At 39.3% G+C, this 21,339-nt stretch overlaps 1 long non-coding RNA gene across 1 annotated transcript in view; it reads left to right on the forward strand.

Annotated features, from left to right (window-relative positions):
• The first annotated feature begins 7,710 nt into the window (after positions 1-7,710).
• Positions 7,711-21,339, forward strand: part of LOC123373171 — a 96,523-nt gene continuing 82,894 nt past the window's right edge. Inside the window, exon 1 of the long non-coding RNA XR_006580596.1 lies at positions 7,711-7,905. This is a non-coding gene — a long non-coding RNA (uncharacterized LOC123373171). The remainder of the gene's footprint in view (positions 7,906-21,339) is intronic.

Raw genomic sequence — 21,339 nt, forward strand, 5'->3', positions numbered from 1 at the left:
ATTCTTAAAGCAGTGGGGTAAAATATACTGTAAGTGAAAGCCCCATGGCCAGAAGCTACAGAACAGAAAGAGCTCTCTACAAAGGGAAAAATGCTGCCTTACAGAGCTTCATTTGCATAGGCTTCCTACCCAGAATTCCTCTAGTGGCACTTAGACAGTCAGCATAACTATATATGAATTTGGATTTTCAGGGATGGTGAGTTTTCAGAGTGGCTCAAAGAAGGGAAAGAACTCTTACCTTATAACTCACTTCCAAGTAACTAGGACTCTGTTCAAGGGCTTTAAGTGCTCTTGGCTCCTCTGTTGTGGGGGACTTTGCTGCAAGAGACAATACAGACTGAGGACTTCACTGAGAGAGCTGTTGCAGAGGAGTTCATAACTAGAGGTGATGCAGAGGACAGCAGCAGAGCTGAGTGAACACTAATGGGGCTTTATCTACCCAGCACTGTAATAAAGCTAAATCACTAAGCTAGTTAGGTGGTGGCACCTCAAGGCAAACAAGTCCCTTGAAACTGGAAGCAGATCTGCACAGATACATTTAGACGACTGCTACTTCCTGACCCAAACTTTGAGGGGGTTTGGTGGATCAAAGAGGTAGCGTGATCAAGGGACTACTACCAGTGTGATAGTCTCACTGGAGGATGCAAAGGGAGTTAGGTGGACTACTGCTAAAGTTTACAGCAGGGGAGCATATTTTATCTTTATTTGCATATATATTCTGTTGCTGTGTTTTCTCAAGTTTATGACTGTGTTCCCATTCCCCCAATAAAGACTAGCCTCAGAGGACCTGCAAGTAGGGAAGTTCTGCATGTTAATGGTAGCCAGGGAGGATGCGTTTAGTTTTTGGTGAGGGATAGAGATTGTTTAGTTATTTGCCAAGAGGGACCCTAGATATATTGAGCCCAGCCCATTTTTCTGCCTTTAACCACCTTTCAGAAGCGTTACATATGCAAAGTGTATAGAGCCTTCCACAGTGTACAGATTAAGTTCTCCCTTTTATATCCTGCTGCACTGACGAATATTAATAAGAAATCTACTCAACTGTCTCTCTGCCAACTCCTATATTTGCCTGTTTGATTCAGTCTCTGGTTTTTCCAGGGCTCTTTCAATTTCAGGAACCCTCTCCCAGGCTCCCAGGCAGCTGCCTGAATCTCTTATCTTTCAGACAGCCTTTTGTGCTGCTGGGAGAAGGGGACTGAAATCTACTCAGAGGTTATGTCTTCTAGCACACATGATCTTCTGGCTCTCCTTTCCCTGTGGAGCTACCCAAGATGACACAAAATAGCATAAAAATAGCATTATGTTTTCTTTCTCCTTTTGGGGGATGGGATTTTCAAAAGTACTCAGCTTTGGTCTAAATTTATTCCCCTCAGAATCAGTAATAGTTTGGCTGCAATCAGAGCAGAGATAGGGCAATGCTGAGAATTTTTGAAAATCCCACCCTCACTTAACAGTTTACTTTGGTCTGAGAGGAAGCTGCTGGTATTTTCTCTGATGTGGCTGTAATTTTAATTATGTCAAAGTCACTAGAGCTCAAGATAGATTTCTTTCTATTTTGAGTATTTATCTAAATAAATAATGAAAAACATGACTAATTTAGGTTTGTGTGATATGTGCTGATATTTTGCCATTATCAATGTAGAGAATACACTTATCACTCAGTGTCAAAAAAAAGTAGACACCAGAATAGATTATTACTTTAAACAGCAGCATGAGGAGAGGATAGAAGATGAATTGCCACAGGCACATGCTGGTGGGGAGTGTGTGTGTGATAATAGATTATTTCCTTGTCTCAGAGAATCTTACTCCTGAATCTTGTTATGCAAACATTGGCAATATAGTACTAACAGATCATGTTCTTGTATAGATGGCTACACGCTGCGCTGTGTAGAGAAACCCATTTTAGTTAAACATACAATCTCTCAGTTTCCACTCTTTCCAGAGGCACCAGAGGATGATGCATTTTTTCCTCTTAAACTTTTGACCAAATAATCAAGTCCCGGTACAATTAATCAGAAACAACAAGGCTAGATTGGCTAAACAATTGTGTCAGATTATGATGGCATCCCCGGGATAGCTACCTCCATCTTGCCCATTAAAATGAGTTTCTCACAGCAGAGGGCCCCAATAAAAGAAAAATACAGTCTCTGGCTCTATTACCTTTCTCTGAGAACAGCCATGGGACCAGTGAGTGTACGGAGGAATGATTTGCATCTCTATGACCTGCCCCCACTCATCATGGGCCTAGTGCCTTGTTCCTAGTGCAGGGGTAGGCAACCTATGGCACGGGTGCCGAAGGCGGCACGCAAGCTGATTTTCAGTGGCACTCACACTGCCCAGGTCCTGGCCACCGGTCCGGGGTGGGGGTGGGGGCTCTGCATTTTAATTTAATTTTAAATGAAGCTTCTTAAACATTTTAGAAATCTTATTTACTTTACATACAACCATAGTTTAGTTATATCTTATAGACTTGTAGGAAGAGACCTTTTAAAAACGTTAAAATGTATAACTGGCACACGAAACCTTAAATTAGAGTGACTACATGAAGACTCGGCACACCACTTCTGAAAGGTTTCCGACCCTGGCCTAGTGCCTTGGCCCATCCACTTCAACAGCACAGATCCCAGCTTCATGAGAGCCTGCCTAAAAGTCTTAGACTGATGTGGAGGAGACAGCTGAACTTTCCTTGCATGGATAACAGGGGAGATTTGCATTTTGAGGGCTCTTTGAAATGTGAATTTCCAGGGCATAATTGGACTCAGGTAGATTAACGGTGGCCACACAGTGAAAAAATAACTGTCTTTGTATATACAGATGATCTATTAATCACAATAAGAAATACATAGCTCTCTGTTTTCACTTAATTTAAAAACTATAAAAGACTCCAGCAACTTTTCTGAATATAGGGCAAATGCCAGTGTATCTGAAACTCTGTTCTGGTGGTGCCATCTCCCAATCAGTATCACAATTTCAGTTTAAAATGCCTCCAGGATGAATCACATAGCTGGGAATAGAAATACCTAACAACCTTAATATGGTGCAAAAGCAGAATATCACACCTTTAATCCAAACTATTCAAATGATTTAAATGCAGTAGGAGGATTGATCTCCCTCTCTTTGTGCTGAAAAGAGCAACTATAATAAAAATGAATATGCGCCCACTGCTTCTATAGCAATTTCAAATGTTCCCCCATGACATCAAAACTTATTTTTCCCCTAAATAGTCCATAAAGCATTTTCAAAGTTTAATTGAACCAAGGAAAGACAAATCGTATGAATTCAATACACAAACCATAGCATCAAAAAAGCACAGGAGGTTTTAATCTACCCCCATTTAAATTAAATGTATTTCAGTATGAATCACAAAACATGAAGGTAGTTCTGGGCAAAGAGAACAACAAATGGCAGGACAGAATACATGAACATATTTATTGTTTCTCAAATCAGAAACTAAGTACTCATTTCAGGTACTTAGTTTCATTTCAACAATTCTATGACAGACACAATACTGATCGGAAACAATGTTAAAAAAAAAGAGAAGCTAAAATTTTATGACCAATTCATAAAAAGTTATGTGGGACCTAAACTAACAAAACCACCTTTTTTTTATTTACAAACACAATGATTTGATAACAAAGAATTTCATTTTTTTAAAATCCCATTCCCTAATCCCATGGTTAGAAAAGATTTTTGACCAGATGTCACCAAAAAATCTTCTCTTCTCTTTGTAAAATGTTATATAAATTTATTTCCTCAGCTATAGCCAAACTATGAGAGTAGTTCTGAGACTTGCATCATGATGTAGAGAAAGAGGCATGCCTGATGAAAAAGCTCACAAACGATGGACCAGATGAGTATCTCCGGCCCCTTTGCACCACTCAGAGACATAAAACATCTTGATTCTGGTTGTAAATGGACAGCAGAGAAATCTTCTTGTAGAGGGGAATTCCCCTGCTATCAATCCAGCAGAACCGATTTCTGTGCCAGCTGTCCCCTCACATCCCAGCACAGGGGATGGGGAAGAGCTAGGCTGCGCTCTGCTACACCAGTCCTCCACTTCTGTAAGGTCCTGAGGGTTTTCTGTTGGTGGTATCGGACAGAGCAGCCCCTAAGATTCCACCTTGTCCTGGGCCGAGCAGAGCTTAAAGCAAGAGAGACTTGCTCCTGATATATTAGTTCTCTATAGTTAATGAATTGCAGAAAATAAGCATTATACATTATTCAGAGAGGTTTCATTTCACCTCCTTTATACAACAGCATTTACAAAACCAGTCTGAACATTTGGAGAAAATGCTCTTAGACAAATTCAACTTTCTGTCACTCTCTGTGGTCTTGTCAAAACATTCAAAGTTTCTGGCATTTAATCTGTGAAAAGATAGGCAAAATATTGAACACTGTATTTTTACCAGAATCAAAGGCACCTTTACTGGGTATCACTTTACAGTAAACAGGAATATAGCACAACAAAAATTGAACAGTCTACTGTTCTTCCTTGATCTTGCAAATAACTACATTATTGAAATAAACAACTTCATCCACCTACAATGGACCAGTAGGCTATCTCTACAAGACTTTCTAGAACAGATAACTAGCCATGGGCACTTTTAAAATAGAAATGGATTCCAGCGCTTATGTGTTCTGATAAGGATCACCTAAGTGATGGCTTCTTCTTTCTTGTTTGATTTAGGAAGAGATTTTTCTTTTACTTGCAAGAGCCCTCTTTCACTTTTACTGCTATTCTGAGAAGAACCCCCTACAGCAGGGGTGGCCAACCTGTGTCTCCAGAGCCACATGCGGCTCTTCAGAGTTAATATGTGGCTCCTTCTATAGGCACCAACCCCGAGGCTAGACCTACAGGTGCCAACTTTCCAATGTGCCGGGGGGTGCTCACTGCTTAACCTCTGGCTCTGCCACAGGCCCTGCCCCCATTCTGCCCCTTCCCTGCCCTCCCCTCAGCCCACCGTGCCCTCGCTCCTCCCCCCAGAGCCGCCTGCACGCCACAAAACAGCTGATCGGGAGGTGCAGGGAGGCACTGATCAGCGGGGCTGCTGGTGGGTGGGAGGTGTTGGGAGCAGGGGCAGGGGGAGCTGATGGGGGGCTGCTGACATATTAGTGTGGCTCTTTGCCAATGTACACTGGTAAATTCTGGCTCCTTCTGAGGCTCAGGTTGGCCACCCCTGCCCTACAGCATTTCCAGGGGCTGGTCTGCCCCCATTACACTTTGGAGGGGTAACAAGTTAGGCTTACTGCCTCCTGAAAATCTCACCCTATCTTAAGTAATAAGAGTGGAAAACACTCTTTCTGCCCCAATAGTCTTCCTTCCCTGTTTTCTGTAGCGGGGCTGAAAAATCTTCCTCCTTCCTGATACTGCTGCTTTCACTGGCCCCTTGTATATGCTCTTGATTGATGTTGATGCATAGCACATTTTAAAAATACCATGTTATAACAGAAGGACTTATGTCTGTTATGTGTCTTGTGTCTGTTATAACTTATGTTATTATTTCATCTTTAAATGGAAAGGATTTCCTTTTTCTGCTTGAGTCAGCTGCCATTTTGAAGTCAGACTGACAAAGATTCTTATAGAATGGCACACTGCAAACTTTCAGCTGGAGACTGAGAACATGTCGGCCCATTGTGCTAGGCTCTGTATGTGCAGATAGCAAGTGAGACGCCCTGCCCTGACGTGTTCACAGCTGAAGGCCCTGATCTTCCAAAATAACCAGTTTCTCTCATCCTTCGGTATAGACCAAATGGCTATTACCTCCCTTCCAAGGCCCTTTGACTAAGAAAACACATACTAAGAGGGGTTGACTCACCTTGTTGGCATTCTTAACTAACTTCCAGTGTAACCTTAAGGATTAAAGCAGGTTCATAAGTCTGTTTGAATCTCTGACTGCACCAAAACAAAAGACAGTATATTTCCCCCACCCTCCCTCTTAAGGATAACAGGTGCCTCTTCCTGCTGATTACTACAGGAAATATAGTAGACAGATTTACTAGTGCAATTTAGCAAGAGTCCCGAGAGAGAAAGACAGAGATTTCTTCTCACTTCTTTTAAAATAAGAAAGTATTCCGAAAGAAACAAAACATTATTATAGCATCCAAGTACCACCTGGTGTTATTTATCTTCCCAGTTTTCAGTCTCCTACCGCATTAGATCTGTCCTCTGATGTAATGTGTTAGACTATTTACCTGCATAGTGCTCCTTCTGCTGTCTTCAACAAATCTTCCCATTTCCCATGTGGTTTTCTTTGGTTAAAAACACCCTATAAGTACTTCATGTGGCATTATGATTTGTTGCAAAGGAGAAGACAAAACAGTGCTTGACCTCACATAATACTGAAGATCACCCTTGATTTAAAGTGGCAGTCTAAATTCTACACATTAGCCTGCACTACAACATTTTTAATATACCAATAAACCAGAGTTATTTCAAGGCAAACAGGTTTTTTTTTTTAGAAGCAACTTTCGGCATACAAATGTGAGTGTGTCTCAATAAAGTTATTGGCTCACAAATACATTGCAAGCCCTAGTTTCTGATACAATTTGATCTCTGTATGAATAATTCTCATTGGGAAAATCAAAACCATCTTATCAGGCAGATGTGGAGTGGAGATTTACAATTTGCTGAAATCATGTACTCAAGGAGGTAAGAATAATAACCTAGAAGAAATAACTTAGACCTCTTGAGGTCTAAGTTAAAAAGGGTCATGTGTATATATACACAATTAAAAGGAGGTTAAAATGGAGACAATGATTAAAATGGATGTTTTGGCTATGCAGCTTTCTTTGCCTTGCAAAATGAGGTAAACCAAGGATAAAATTAGTTGTACTTTGATTTTGCTTTGCTTGATCACAGGGCAGGGATGGCTTTTCTACAACAGCGTTGTTATAATCAGTGCCCCTAGAATCCTATGCTACTTCTGTGACTATTTTAGGGGCAAATTTGTGTGGCAAAAGTTATGTATGAAATCTGTGGGTTTTCTTCAGCACTGAAGCCTCTTCTACTTGCATGATCCTCTGTTGTACTCTTTTTTGCTGTTGTGTTGCAGAATTCCAGAGACCCTGCCTACAACCTAATTTCTCTATATAAGTATTATTATTGTGCAAAATTGGTGAAAATGAGTCTACAACATTTTGCACCAAAATATTTCTTTCTCACATCTTCAAAATGTTCTGCCCTATAAAATTTGGTAAAAAAAATTAAATATTTTTGAATTTAAAAAAAAAACGTGAAAATGAATTTTTCAAACTTTAGAGCAAGCTTGTGATTAGAAATGGTCACATATTTAGCTCTCCTGATCCCCAGTGTTACAAAACATTTTTGGGCAAATGAGACCAATCTTGAGATTACACAAATGTAAAAGGTCTCAAATTTTAGGTAATTTCTCCTGATCGTATGTTTTTTTTGTTTGTTTTTGTATTTTAATCTATATACGTATAGAAGGACCCTAATTTGTAATTTAACAAGTCATATTGTACTAAGGCAGTGTCAAAAGATTTACAATTAACTTGAACCTTTGCAGTTCTTCCTCCATGAATATCAAGGCTCTGATCCCACAACTGATTACATATGGGTGTACTGCTGACTTCAGTGGAACTTCATGAGGGTGCAGGTGAATCCAATTGCAGGATCTAGTCCTAACTATGCTTTTATCAAAATCCTGCCTCTTTCCTGCTTCTCTCTCTCCTTTCTTTCTTTTTTCCTTTCTCTTTTCTAGCCTTTTGGTGAGTCTCCCCATTCTGTTCTTTGGAAACTTCTTCAAGCCAAATTTTTAGAAATTTGAAGTAGAAGAGACAGAAAGAGAGCTAAAGCCAAGTATTGCAGCAGTCTACTACAGAGTTAGTCCTGGTTTCTGCAGCATCTTGGAAATTGAAAGTATTTGGCACAGCTACCAGATCATGGTAAAGTAAACTCCTTTCTTATATCATTTCTAGTGGTTTTTTTTAATCTTTTCAGTCTGTTTGGTGAGGCAGAATCAATTGTAACTTATTTAAAAGGAATTGCCCTATGACCAAGAGCCCTCTTGTTTGCAAGCCAGATAATTTTCTCTCTCTCTTCTAATCGTGCCTTTTTTTGATGCAAAACTGTGTGTGGCTCCCTAGAGATTGTGTTCCTTATTGGAGAAGACTGTTAGATGTTTGGTTTTCTATGGTGAAGTTATAGCTATTTGAAAGTGGTTGTATTTATTTTTAAGAGCTTTGAAGCCCCATGGGTTTAGCATGTTGTGTTAAAGGGCAGCCTATAGAAAGGCTGAGCATGGGGGTTCTCTTTTGGTTTGTGTAGTTAGGTTTTATCAAAAGCAAAAGTACTTGTTGCTGTTGGAAGGACCTCTGAGGAGGAAAAAAAGAGAACTGGGAGTGTAACAGACTAGGGGTTCTGAGTCCCAATGAGATACTTACAGTAGTTGAATTGCAGCTTCCACAGGGTGTTAGAGTTGGGCAGGCAGAAAAGTCTTTGGGTTTTATTCTTTTTGTTATTTTGGTAAGATATCCATGTGAAGTATCTAACTAGAAGAGAATCTTGTTGGTTGGTTTGTTTCAAACAAACTCTCAGGCCACCAGATTTTACTTATAGGTTCACAAACAAGCTACCCTATAATTCCTAGCCAAACCGCTAGTGCTGAGGACTATATGAACCATTTTTCAAGATGTTATTTACTGCTTATCACAGTGACTCATGTTTTACTTAGACTTAAAGCTCTTGTGGACTGTGACGGTCATCTTGTGTGTTTGCGTAGTGCCTGGTAAAATGAGAGCCCTTGCCTCTAGGTGCTACTGCAGTATAAATAAAAGACAAGGATGAAGAAGAGGATAGTAGTAACACATGAGAGGGAATGAGAAAATGATACCAGAGGTAATTTCCATTAAAACGTAACAATAGTGCTTTGCAAACTTCCAGGAGACATGTAGTCTCTGTGTCCAGGTCAAATTACCTTCTGATTGCCTCAAATTCCCTTGGTGGTTTCAGTTGGATATGCTGTCCTTTGCATTCTAGCTGGAACTCTTGTGTAGTAGTGCCATTACGTTTTAAAGGCAGCCGCTTTCCAAACCAAAGGGGGCTTAAATTTAGTGGTAGGTACTGTGATCCCTATATACAATTTGTAATACTTACCATATGCTCAGGACTTCTGAATCAAGGAGCTACACTATATCAATAGTTATTAACATTACTAGTTTGTGGGAGCCAGCTGAGCTGGGAACTCTTAGAGTTCATTTTGGTGCTTTGAATCTGATTAAATCTTAAGGGTCCAGTGTGATTTATAGGAATAATTTAGCATCTGTGGATAAATACTTAGATTATTGATTGTGATAAATTAGAAAGAATAGATCAGACATTTATCTTACGGACATTAAAGTATTTTAAAATCAAGGTGCCAAGACTATTGAGATTCACTGACAGTTGGAGTGAACTGCTTGTATTGTGGGTTAGATAGAAGTTTCATTCATTGAATGCAGCTCTGTGTGAAGCTTTTTTTCCTGTTTCTTTTCCTTTGTTAGGATTCAAATGAACAAAGTTATGTTTGAGTATTCAAAACATGATCTAAGGAGACACTTCACAATTTGACAATTTATGTGTAAGAAACAGGTGGAAATTTACAGTTTTTTGCATCAATAAAACCTTTTTGGTGCAAAATAATTTTTCCTTCTTCATGACTCCTTATTTCCTTGAAACATTTTATTTTTATCCATATCTTTAAAGGATAAAAGGAGTCACAAAGAAGAGAAACAATTATTTTACACCCAAAAAGTTTTATTATAAAAATATTTTATTTATGCTCAAACATGGAAGAGAATTGTTGTTCATTAGTTTTCCTGAAATAAAAATATTTTCAACATACTCAAATTTTGTGATACTCAGAAATTATTATACAAGCAAAGTCATGAGGGTCAGATCTGGACAACTCCACACTCCCTAATTTTGGCCAGGACTTGAAGCACAATGCCCAAATAATGTGAGATAGGTAACTCTTACAGTATTTCTGGCCTGGATCAAACCAGAGTGTGCTGGTAATCTTGTAAGTCTTTGATTTCTTCAGGTTTCTAACTTGTTCCCCCCGATGAATGTCTTGATATTTCATTGAAATGCATGGGCGTGAATCCCTTAATTTCAGTGGTGCTCCATGGAGACACAGGAATCTGACCACACACATCTCGTTGTGGGATAAGGGCTTGTTAAGACTGGGACAACTTTCTGGTATCTGCGCTTCTGAGTGATACCTGAACCTTACTCAGGTTTAAAACCTTTTGAAGTTCATTCACCACTAACTCTGATGTGAACTACTTTTTTTTTTTTAAAGTTGTTATAAAATAATCGAAGCCTTCATAGAGGCTAGTTATGGATACTAGGAGGAATACACTATTTCTACAATAAGCAGCATATATAATTATGAAATAACAAAACACGCATTAATCCTGTGGAAAATATTCTTTGTTAGTTTTCTTTCTCTGAAACATAAAATATTTTTTTTCTTTCCATTTATAAAAGTACCAATTTTCAAGACCTCTTTTCAAGTCATGAATATTTTAAACAGACTCCCTCCCAGAGAGAGGAACAGCTTTACAACCAGCTGGCACAGGGTTATATTTGGCATATGGAGCCTAGATTCAGTGTTTAACTTAGAAGCCAAAAAAATCCCCCTAACAACAATGCTGTGTGTGTAGTACACGTTGTTGGGGAACCCCTTAATACAGACACTATGTAGCCAGCCTGGTAGACTACTAGCAACAGAATGCACGAAGCAGGAAACTTGAGTTCAGAACTTGTCCCTAAGATCTTTTGAGTTGGCAGAGGTTAGGTTACACACACAGCCTCCAGGGTTGGGAGTAAGGGGGAAGGAAGATGAGAGAATGACTTATGGTGTTAAAATTAACACCATTTACAACTTTTTTCTGTATATATCGGGTGTCTGTGAAAGCAGCTAAAAGCTGGTGTTCTCTATGCACATTACAAATACTTCATGAACAGCAACACTGCAAGCTTTCTCATAAAACTTATAGACTTCAGTGAGCCTGTGTGTGGTTCAGGGGTTCCCCTGCATGATTTGCTTTTGCAGGATCAGGGTTATAATATGCAACCTTAATAATTTGGGATTTAAATTAAACATTTTTTTTTCCTATTTGGTAGATTAAGTATGGAGTAAACAGGCCATCCTTGAACATCTCAGTAGAGCTCAGCATGAAAAGACTTCATAAAGTCATCTCTTCTTTTCCACAATAAAAATCGAAACCCATACATCCTGAACAGTTGTATGTTACACTGGTATGTAATAGTTGTGATTGTTTAGTTACCATTTTGAAGCGATCAAAGTTGACAATAGAACTTTGGAAAAAGGTTGATATGGAAGTGAACAGGGCCAGCTCCAGGCACCAGCAAAGGAAGCAGGTGCCTGGGGTGGCATTCCATCCGTTATTGGGGCAGCATGTCCAGATCGTCTTTGGCAGCAATTCAGCGGTGGGTCCTTCACTCCCTCTGTTCCTCTTCGGCAGCAGCTCAATCGAGATTTTTTTTTTCCTTCACCGCTTGGGGCGGCAAAAAAGCTGGAGCTGGACTTGGAAGTGAAACCACATATATTCTGTTATCTTTGTGGAAAAAATTGGTTCAATTTACACTCTTGAGGTGCTTTGCTATCAGAAATGTCAATAAAATGACCAACGAAAGAAAAAAATATACTGAAACACATACCTTATTTACAGAATTTGGCCCAAATGTAACGAGAATTTTTTTTTTAAATTTAGTATATGTATCAGTTTTAACTAACTGTAGGCTGGAGGTATAGCTGGGTGAATATTATTAAAAATAAATGTAGAAATGTTTCCTGAATAGGAAGATTTAAGGGAATATTCACAGTGAATCTTAGATACACAATTATGTATTTGCACCAAAATCCTGTTTCTGAAAGATACTCATCCAGATAGGCAACATAAACATACCAGGTGTTCAGGTGAAAGCTCTCATCTCACACATGCTTACATATGTGCTTAACTTCAATTATATCTGTAGTCCTGTTGACTTTAAATTTAATAATATGAGTAGTTCCATTTAAGTCAAGCATGTATGTAACTGTTTGCAGGATTGGGTCCTAATTATACTGATAGCTTGCAATGAGGTGCTCATGAAGAAGTGCAAACCAAGAATTATTATGAATAACAAATACATGTGAGAAAATTGCAATCAGTGCAGTGACAGCTAATGGAGAGTGAGAGGGATGAAATTTGACAAATTGTTATGAATTATTTCCTCAGCCCCAATTTGTATCTTTGCATCTCTAAGATTCAGAAGATCAAGTTGGCCAAGAGGTTAGAGATGATTTGAAGTCAATATGCCACTCTAACAGCATGCACTGCAAACTGCTGTGCTGTGATGCTTTGAACCAGCAAATACACCTTTAGGAAAAAGTCAAAACTTAAAAATGAGATCTCATTACCTGCTTAGTGGTGGTCACAATGTGCAAAGCTATTCCAGGCATTACTCCCCCCCCCCCCCATAGTATCTTTAGGTCTGAAAAGGGAACAATGGTTTTGCCCTATGTAATTTGGAACATTGTTAGTGTAGTTTCTTTAAGTCTGTGCAACCTGTCTCCAGGTGCCTTTTCATTATGGAAGGGCAAGATAGAATCTTTCCCTGGGCAAATATCTTACATTAGTATAAAAAACATAAGGAAGCCTTCATGGCAGCTGCAGTGCAAATAAATTGAAAAGCATCACTGCTTTTGGTCCTCAGCTAAGCTGCCCTTCAAAACCAGATCATGCAGTAAAGCTGTCATTACAAACTGGTAATCTCTTTAGGATGACTTGCCTCTTCCATTTATTTTCATGCATTAATATCTTAACAAGAAGAACTAGGTTTCTGAAATCTGGGGAAAACCTCTCTCTGTTAATATAAGATTTACTATAATTCTGTTCAACCATATTTTTTTTTAACAGACGGTAAGGTCAAAGAAACACTGTAGGGAATGTTTTCAGTAGCTTCCTCTTGCTACAATAAGACAATATGTTACCTGTTTCTCTACAATGCTTTGTCAAGTTTAAATCTTTTAAAAAGTTTTATATAAACCCCTCCATTTTTAGTTTTGAAAATAGAAACTGGAACTAACAGAACATTAGACAATAAACTCTTATATTGCAATGCTGTTCAACTTGAAATGGAGCTTGAAAGTTTTGTCAGTATGAAATGTATTCTGTAAACATATCATAGGAGAGTGATCTGAAATATCCTATTCTGCAGATAAGTGTGTTTAGAGCTTCTATCTGTCACCTTATAGAACACTGTTTCCTGGGAAAACATAGCTGGTTATTATTGTGGGAACACAATGGCCACTGAAGTAAGGTGATGTAGGAACTTTCCAATGCAGATCAATACTAGTAATTCATTTGGGTGGGGTATGAAATTTCCAAGGTTTTTCCATTAAAGTTGAAAAGAGCTGGTTGCAGAAGAGAGAGGAATACACAAAAGAGAATGTATATATGCAGGGTATAAAAATGCAGGACTTGTGGGAAAAGGAGTGGACAAAATATAGGGGTATAGGTGAGAGAGAGACCAAGTCACTGAGAAAAGCTCTTTGCTAGAGCAGAAGGCTCTAGCAAAGTTAACTAGCAGAGTTAATTCCCAACTCTACAATGGCTCACTGTGTGATGCTGGGGCAAATGGGAACCTCATGCTTCAGTTTCCCTCCCTGTAAATATTTTCAACTTCTGGTTGACAAATACTATACAGTATATGAATAAAGTCATTTTAGTTTTATTTGTTCTTTTATTGTTCCACTAGCTTTGATTGCAGATTCATTCTCTCACACACAAATATATAGAATTTCCCATGTCAAAGTGTTGACTATGTAGACAGCAGATTATATGATTATGGAAAAATATATTCTGAAGTGCAGAAGTACCACAGAGAACAAAAGACAATATGATGAGGCATGAGAGCCAAATTGGGTACTAGATCTCTTGTGTTTATGGCCCTTAAACCTTGTTTTTTCCAGTCGGTTGTCATTCATTAATCCAGGTAAGCCAACATTAACAAGCTTCTTGCTGCTCTTAGAGCCAGATAGTCACAGGTCTTAAGGGATCTTAACGTAAACTTGGCAAGTAAGTGCTTTTCTGCTCACCTTAAATATGGTTCGATAACAACCTATCCAGAGGGTTGTCGTGTTCCCTCCTAGAACATTGGTCCTGTGGTGTGGAATGTCTCTTGTCCAATGGAAAGCACATTTTTCAATTGCTTAAAAGAAGTTGTGAATCACCTGAAATGTGTTATCTTTCCAGTGTCTTTCACTAGCAGATCAAAGAGCTGTGAAAACATATTGGCAGATATCGCTCTTTCATCTAAAAACAAGTTGTGTAAAATGCTAGTGCCAGCATAACTGCTTCTCGTTAGGGCCTGAGTAAGCTTTGTAATTTGGAAGGTGAATGAGGAGCTTAGTCTGGGATGTAAGGCAATGGAAGACAAGTAGGTATTTTAAATCAAGTGCATCTTTAATGTTTACATTTATCTGAGTGTAATATGTAATTACATATATTTTATGATGTGTCTGAAAATAAGGCTGACCATTTTTATGATGATTTTTAGTATGTGAACTAATTATTTCTTAAATGCCATTTTAGAATTACTTCTATCCTTCAGTGATTTTATAAAAATACTGTTAAACCCCCTTATCATAAAGCTATGATGGCTAATGGAAACTACTGGGGAAGGTGCAAACATGATTTTGTCAGAGGGTGGAATTTTCAGGACTGCTTAGTGCTGGCCTGACAGCTCTCATTGAAGCAAAAAGGAGCTGTACCATTGACTTCAATGGGAGCAGAGCTAGGCCCGTGCTTGAACGCTTATGAAAATTCCACCCTTACAGCAGCTTGATAGTAGTGAATCTCCAAAAAAAAAAAAAAAGAGCTACATGATGAGTATTTCTGTTTTGGAAAAACAGCAAATAGGTTCAGGTTTAGGCTTCCAGAGCAGTGGTAATGCACACTTTCTCAATAACAATAGCCTCCCTGAGTGTACGGCACCCTCTCCCTGAGCCCATTACTTTTGCTTCTGTCAGGAAAAATCTGTGCCCGGATGGGTCACACTGGAATTAAGTGTACCCCTGACCTCTAGACCCCATCCTGAAATAAATCTCCACAGCTCCTGTTTTAGAGGATTGCAAAGCGGCCCCTCTTCAACTTTTTGATCCCTGCCAGGAGCACCCTCTGCTGTATGTAGGGTTTCTGAGGGATGGGTAGGCACAAGACCAGGACAGAATTAAGCATAATAAGATCTAGCTCTTGTTGGGAATGTCATTATTCTTTGCTGCATGTTTCAGTGCATTGCAATGTGAATATAGCAACTGCAGTTGCTGGGAACCTCAAATTATAATAAAGTTATTGTCTGGGGCAAGAGGGCAGGGAAAAGGCCTTAGAGAAAAGGATCCACTGTCTTGCATTACACGTGCTACAGCAAAACCTTCACCTGTTTGTCTGCTGTTTCAAAGACTGTGACTGTGAAACAGAGTGGTAACACCAGTTGGTTTTCATCGTGTCACAATAACTCATCATTATATTGTGCAGTACTGTCACTTCCTACTGCGAGGAACTATTAACAAGAATGGCTCTCAGTGCTGCAGTGTTACACTGGATTAAAATTAACCCATGTCACCTCTGTTTGGTTTCTGAGGCATGTCACACGGGCACACAATGGGGATTGTGTGAACTCCCTGACTGGACTGCTTTCATTATCTCATAGACACTGTGGAGAAGGAGCTGTTAGAAAAGGGGTCAAATAAACACCATGCAAAAAGCAGCAGTTAAAAAAATTGCTTTTGGCAGCACAAAATGTCTACAAAGGAATCCTGTTCTTCCTAGAACCACGACAAATTTCCGGCGGAAACCCTATACCTGATCTATATCACACGGTGCAGAAATGCACATAGGGCTAACGCGTCAGAGCAGCTTCTGTACTGTGTGTGTAAAAGCAGCAATTGTGTGCCTATTAAAATTCATGTAAAGTGCAGTTATTCTCTGTGACCAATATGTCATCATGGGGTTCTATGCTTACTGGCTTTCAATGTCTTTCAGATCCAATTTTGCTCGGTTTACCATTTTAAAAAAAAATTCTAATTTCAGCCCTGTGATCTGAATGTCCAGCAAAGTTCTTTTTGGCTCCAGTGTTAATTAAGCACAATAAAGTCTATTGATGAGGCATGAGCCTGAATAGATTTATTCTCATAGGTCTGTATAGGCTCCGTAATGCTCATCCAGGAATGAAGAACAATTGAGTAGGGGGGTTTTGTTTGTTTGAAAGGCATCCTTATCTTTTCTGGGAAGAAATGTTGAGCTTAACAATATACTGCCAATGTCACAGTTTCAGGGTTACTGCCCCTTTGACGCCGCTCACCCACCTGCAATCAGATCGGAGGCCTCTAGTCTTTATCTCCCTATGGGCAGGAACCAGCATCCCTTCTTTCTTCAGACAGGGGTTTTTAGGCTGCAGTTCCCTGCTCTGTACTGTGGCAATCCCAAGAAGGTTTGACAAAGGTCCAGTCCCTTACTCTTTAGTTTCTCTCCAGGGACAATGATGGTGTTTTTACCAGTGACCACACAGGTCTTCCAAAGAAAGAACATTTATTCAAAGACAAAAGCCTATGGAGAAAACATAAAATAAAATAAAAAAATCTAAATGCACAGTGAACGTACCAGAATTGCTCATCTTTCTTATGGGGAGGTGGGTAGGCCAAAGTAAGTGGTTGGGGTCCCACTGGAACCAAAGGGTCCTGTCCATTTGCTGAATTACAAGGAATATCCTAAGTCTATTTAAACTCAGTCTTTTATACCAGAAGTTTTGCTTTGTCTCCCAGCCCCAAATGAACAAGTGAAACCAGTTCCTCCCCATATTCCGTGGGAGGTCTAGTTTAAAAGGGTGCCTTGGGATTTTGCATTAATCCCCTCTTGTGATTTCAGATCTGCAAGGAATCCCCCACCTCACCTTACCCCTTATGATTTGGGAAAACATACAAATATACATAATCTGTATTGGTACAGAGGTCTAAAGAGGAAAACTTGTACCATCTTGCACCTATGGGATAAATCTGACCTCATAAATGCACTTTAAGACCAATCTGTAAATTGTAATGCTTTGATCCCCGTTTACTACAAGGCATGCTAAGGCGACATGGATGCAGTGATACATGTCATATATGGCATAAATGGAAAATTTTTATTTCCCATAGAAAGAGCTAGATTGTACTGCTATAACCTGCCAGACATAATATTTTACAACATTATAAATCCAGTTGTTATTGCTGATCTATACTGTTGTAAGTGTGGAGAATGTAAGGTTTGTGTTTCATTACCTTCTCTTACAGTTGTGTAAATCAGGAATAATTTCATTGGAGTTACATTAGTATAAATAGAGGGGGATTTACTGACCTTTACCTGTCAGTTTCATTTGTATAGTCTGGCACTTTGTATAGCTCTAGCATACCAGTGAAACAGGCCCTTATTTAATAACTTTTGTGCAGAATTGGAATACTAATAATTAATTACACACGGGGAGCTGTGGCCCCAGTTTAACAAGCTAGTTAAATGTATGCCAAACTTTTAACACTTGTGCCTTCTCAGAAAAAGCATTGCCACTCTAATTTGTGATTAGTGTGCTGAATATTACTGTGGTGGAGTAGCAATGAACTTTCTTGAGTCCAATGGCATCATGCAAAATTATAGATACTAGATATACATTTTGTTAGAGGAAAAGGGACTTTTAAAACTTTTTAAAATGTAGAGTCTGTTTGTGGGATAAAAAAATTACCATGCAAATTGTGTGTGGGGGAGAGAGGAATTACCGTGGAATGTGCTTATGAAATGGAGGAAAAAAGTAGGTCACAGAAAGGAAAGAGAAGAAATAGACACTGGCTTTATGTGATAGGCAGTTTTATCATTTATTTAGTTTATAATTTATTTACAAGAGCGTTCATGCATCAAAGACTGCACAGACTTGTTCAAAATGGATGGGGAGTAGATCTGACTGCACTCAAGAAACTGTTACAAGCCCATTCAGAAATCCTAATCATAGTATTAGCAGCTCAATTTCAATCTGTGAAAGAAGGTGAATCCTCTTCAGAGTGGTGGGAGGGGGAAAAAATGAGTTGAGCAACCATCTTCCAACTGCTTCACTGAGCTGCCATGGCTCCCTGAATTGGCCAGTGCTGCCAGCAAGTGTAAACGCCTAGTCCTGGTGAATAGTAACAATTACAAGATACAGTGGCAGAAAAAACACAAATCTTTTGTTTTAGTGTTCTACAGAATTTATAGTCTGTTTCTATATTTGACTTCAAATATGTTGTTCATTGGGGCCCTGATTCAGCAAAATACATAAGCACATACTTCAAAATAGATGCTTAAAGCTCCTTGCATTCAAGGGGCTTTCAGAATATGCTTAAAGTATGTGCTTACTGTATTGTGATCAGTGGAACTTGAGTCAGAGGGTCTGGATGGACACCTGGGAACTAGGAGGAGTTAGCCTAGGGACAACTCACGCACGTGCACAGGATTCAATAAAATTCCTCTAATTCAACTTAACTTCATTCTGCTTCACTCTCAACTAATGAGTCACAGTGCACTTCACTGAACTGGGGCCTGGGACTATGACATTATCTTCAATAAAGAAGGTTTGCGATGGTGGGCTGGGGATACGGGGGAGGGATTGCTCAGTGGTTTGAGCATTTGTCTGCTCAACCCAGCACTGTGAGTTCAATCCTTGAGGGGGCCATTTAGGGATCTAGAGAAAAAAATAGTTGGGGATTGGTCCTGCTTTGAGCAGGGGGCTGGACTAGGTGACCTCCTGAGGTCCCTTCCAACCCTGATATTCTATGATCAACTACTCTTTGAGCTTAGGGTGACCAAATGTCCCAATTTTATAAGGACAGTCCCGATTTTGGGGTCTTTTTCTTATATAGGCTCCTATTACCCCCCACCCCCATCCCGATTTTTCACACTTGACCTCTGGTCACCCTATTTGAGTTAAACAGCTTCAAAATGGCACCGCTGCTTTAATTTTACCTCTGTATAAAGATTGCTGTTATAATATTGCTTCTGATTTAGCTGACATAGCTTAAGTTTTCCTGTATCCACCAAGCTCAATTTATAATCATAATTCTAATAAAAATATTCCATACAACACTAAAAAATCTTGGCTCCCTAGAACGGTGCTATAGTGAAAGTGGAACAATACAACATATTGCCAGAGAAGCATTTTAGTTAAAAATATGCCAGCAATGACTCATCTCCTGCATCAGTTTGTAGAAGGATACTTCAAATAAGCAAGTTTAAGCAGATACTCTGTTCCCAAAGCATATTATGCTTTGATTCTAAATATATTTATATTCCATTTTCAATAATTTTTGAAAAATTATATGGTGATGCTTGACTGGCAAAATGCATGATGCAAACTTATGACAATATTTAAAAAAATAAAATAGCTCTTTTCAGTTTCTGCATAAAGTGTGTTATCTAAAGCCAAGAGGCAGTTAGGAAGAAGTGTCCTATATATTGCTATTTTGCTGTAGTAAGGAAATTGCAGTTTCCATTCCATCATTCCTCAACAAGCCCAGCCATTTCCAGGAATTGAGCTATGCTCCTAGGGCTAGCCACTCACAATCTAGTCTTAAGGCAGCTACCAGAGGTGGATGATGAGGTAAACAGCTTCATCCCCTTGATGGCTTTTAGGTGGTCCATGCCAGAAATGCAGCTCTACGGCTCAAAGGAGCACAGGGATTGCACTGGAGCAACTCTCCAGAAAGGGGAAAGGTCAGGGAATAGGTTGAACCAAATCACCACCTCCCTTGTGCTACATTCCTCAAAGAAGTATTGCAACTTGTTCTGATGCGCACACAATCAGGGAGCTCCAGCAATCACCATCACTTACACAAGACAGTGACTTAGGGTTAACTTGTGAAATTTAGCCACTAACTTCATTTCACAGCATTATAGCTGGTGATACATGGATAAGATTCTTAGAGGAAGATCCGGTAGTGAAGATAAGCAAGTAGACATTGATATAGCATATGTATGGGGATAGATTGCTTCCTGCTTTTTATCCAAGTGGCTGGCTTAATAGCACCTCTTGTTAGCTTTTTTTTTTTTCCCCCTTGGGAGACATTAAAGCAATGGAAATCTTTATACTGATGTATCAGAATCTGGCTCTTTATGAGGTGAGGACGAGAGCTTATCTGCTTTGCTTCATTGGTTGAGCCAGAACTGGCCTCACTCTTTCAGTGTGTTCAAATGGGAGCCTTCTTGTCAGATAATGCCTTTAGCAGCACTCCTTATCACATACATTACAGGCATTTAAAGATTACTGTGTTGTGAAATATTTCTTTTCTTTGGATGGTGAGGAAGTCTTCAACTCAAAGAATGCACTCACTTCTACTTGTTACTTGTATGTTAATTCCTAGAAAATCAGGGAATTACAGTAGAAACCCATTAAATTGTTTCATCTTTCTAAATCTGGCATCCCCCAGCAGACCCAATCAGGGTTAATGTACAACCATGGCTGGTTCTCTAGTGGTTCAACTTTGTGTAGCAGCACCTTTTTATAGAATTGTATCATAAGTAAAATCTATTAGCTTCGGAACTTTGTTTTCCCTTTTTGTTGATGGTTTTTTCCTCTATTTTGATAATAGCTGAACAGTCAATTGTGAATAATGTTGCTAGAACTTTCCTAATTTAGCTCCAGATTATTCCACCATTACTGTCACTGAGTAGTGATTTTTATTTCAGTCGTATTACTTAGCGTAAGTAAGCGTGGCAGAATCTTTAATGTCACAGTACTTAAATGGAGTGCACTAATGGACCCAAGGGTGGGGGTCCTGAACTTGGATTCAGAAGACTTATGTTCTGTTCCCAGCTCTGTTGCTGACTTTAGGTAACTCACTTCTTTGTTTTGTTGTGTCTATTGAAATTATAAGCTCTTTGGTACAGGGATCATGTCTTATTTTGTATCTGAAAAGCACCTTGCACAATAGGGCCTCGATCCCTATTCTGGCTTCTAGATGCTAGTGTATTAATAGTGGTGGTGATGATCATGATTCTTACATTTCAGAGGTCAGGCCTGGAGTTCAGATCTCTGTGGTCCTAGGCCTTGATATGTTAGTTCTTGGCCTTAGAGCTGGAATGTGCTTTTTCAAAGCAAGTCAGGCTGTTCCAGCTCCTGATTTGGTTTCAGCATTTCCACTGATGTCTTAGTTTGTTTGTGTTGCTTTCTGATCTACTGCAATCTGTTAGACATTTGGGGCTACATTAAATAGCAAATGATGGCAAATGGACCAGGAGCTCTGTGAGTGTGCATCCTCTCAGTACAAGATTTAA

This window comes from Mauremys mutica, chromosome 6, assembly GCF_020497125.1.
Source record: "Mauremys mutica isolate MM-2020 ecotype Southern chromosome 6, ASM2049712v1, whole genome shotgun sequence".
In the NCBI taxonomy this organism is placed as follows: domain Eukaryota; kingdom Metazoa; phylum Chordata; order Testudines; family Geoemydidae; genus Mauremys; species Mauremys mutica.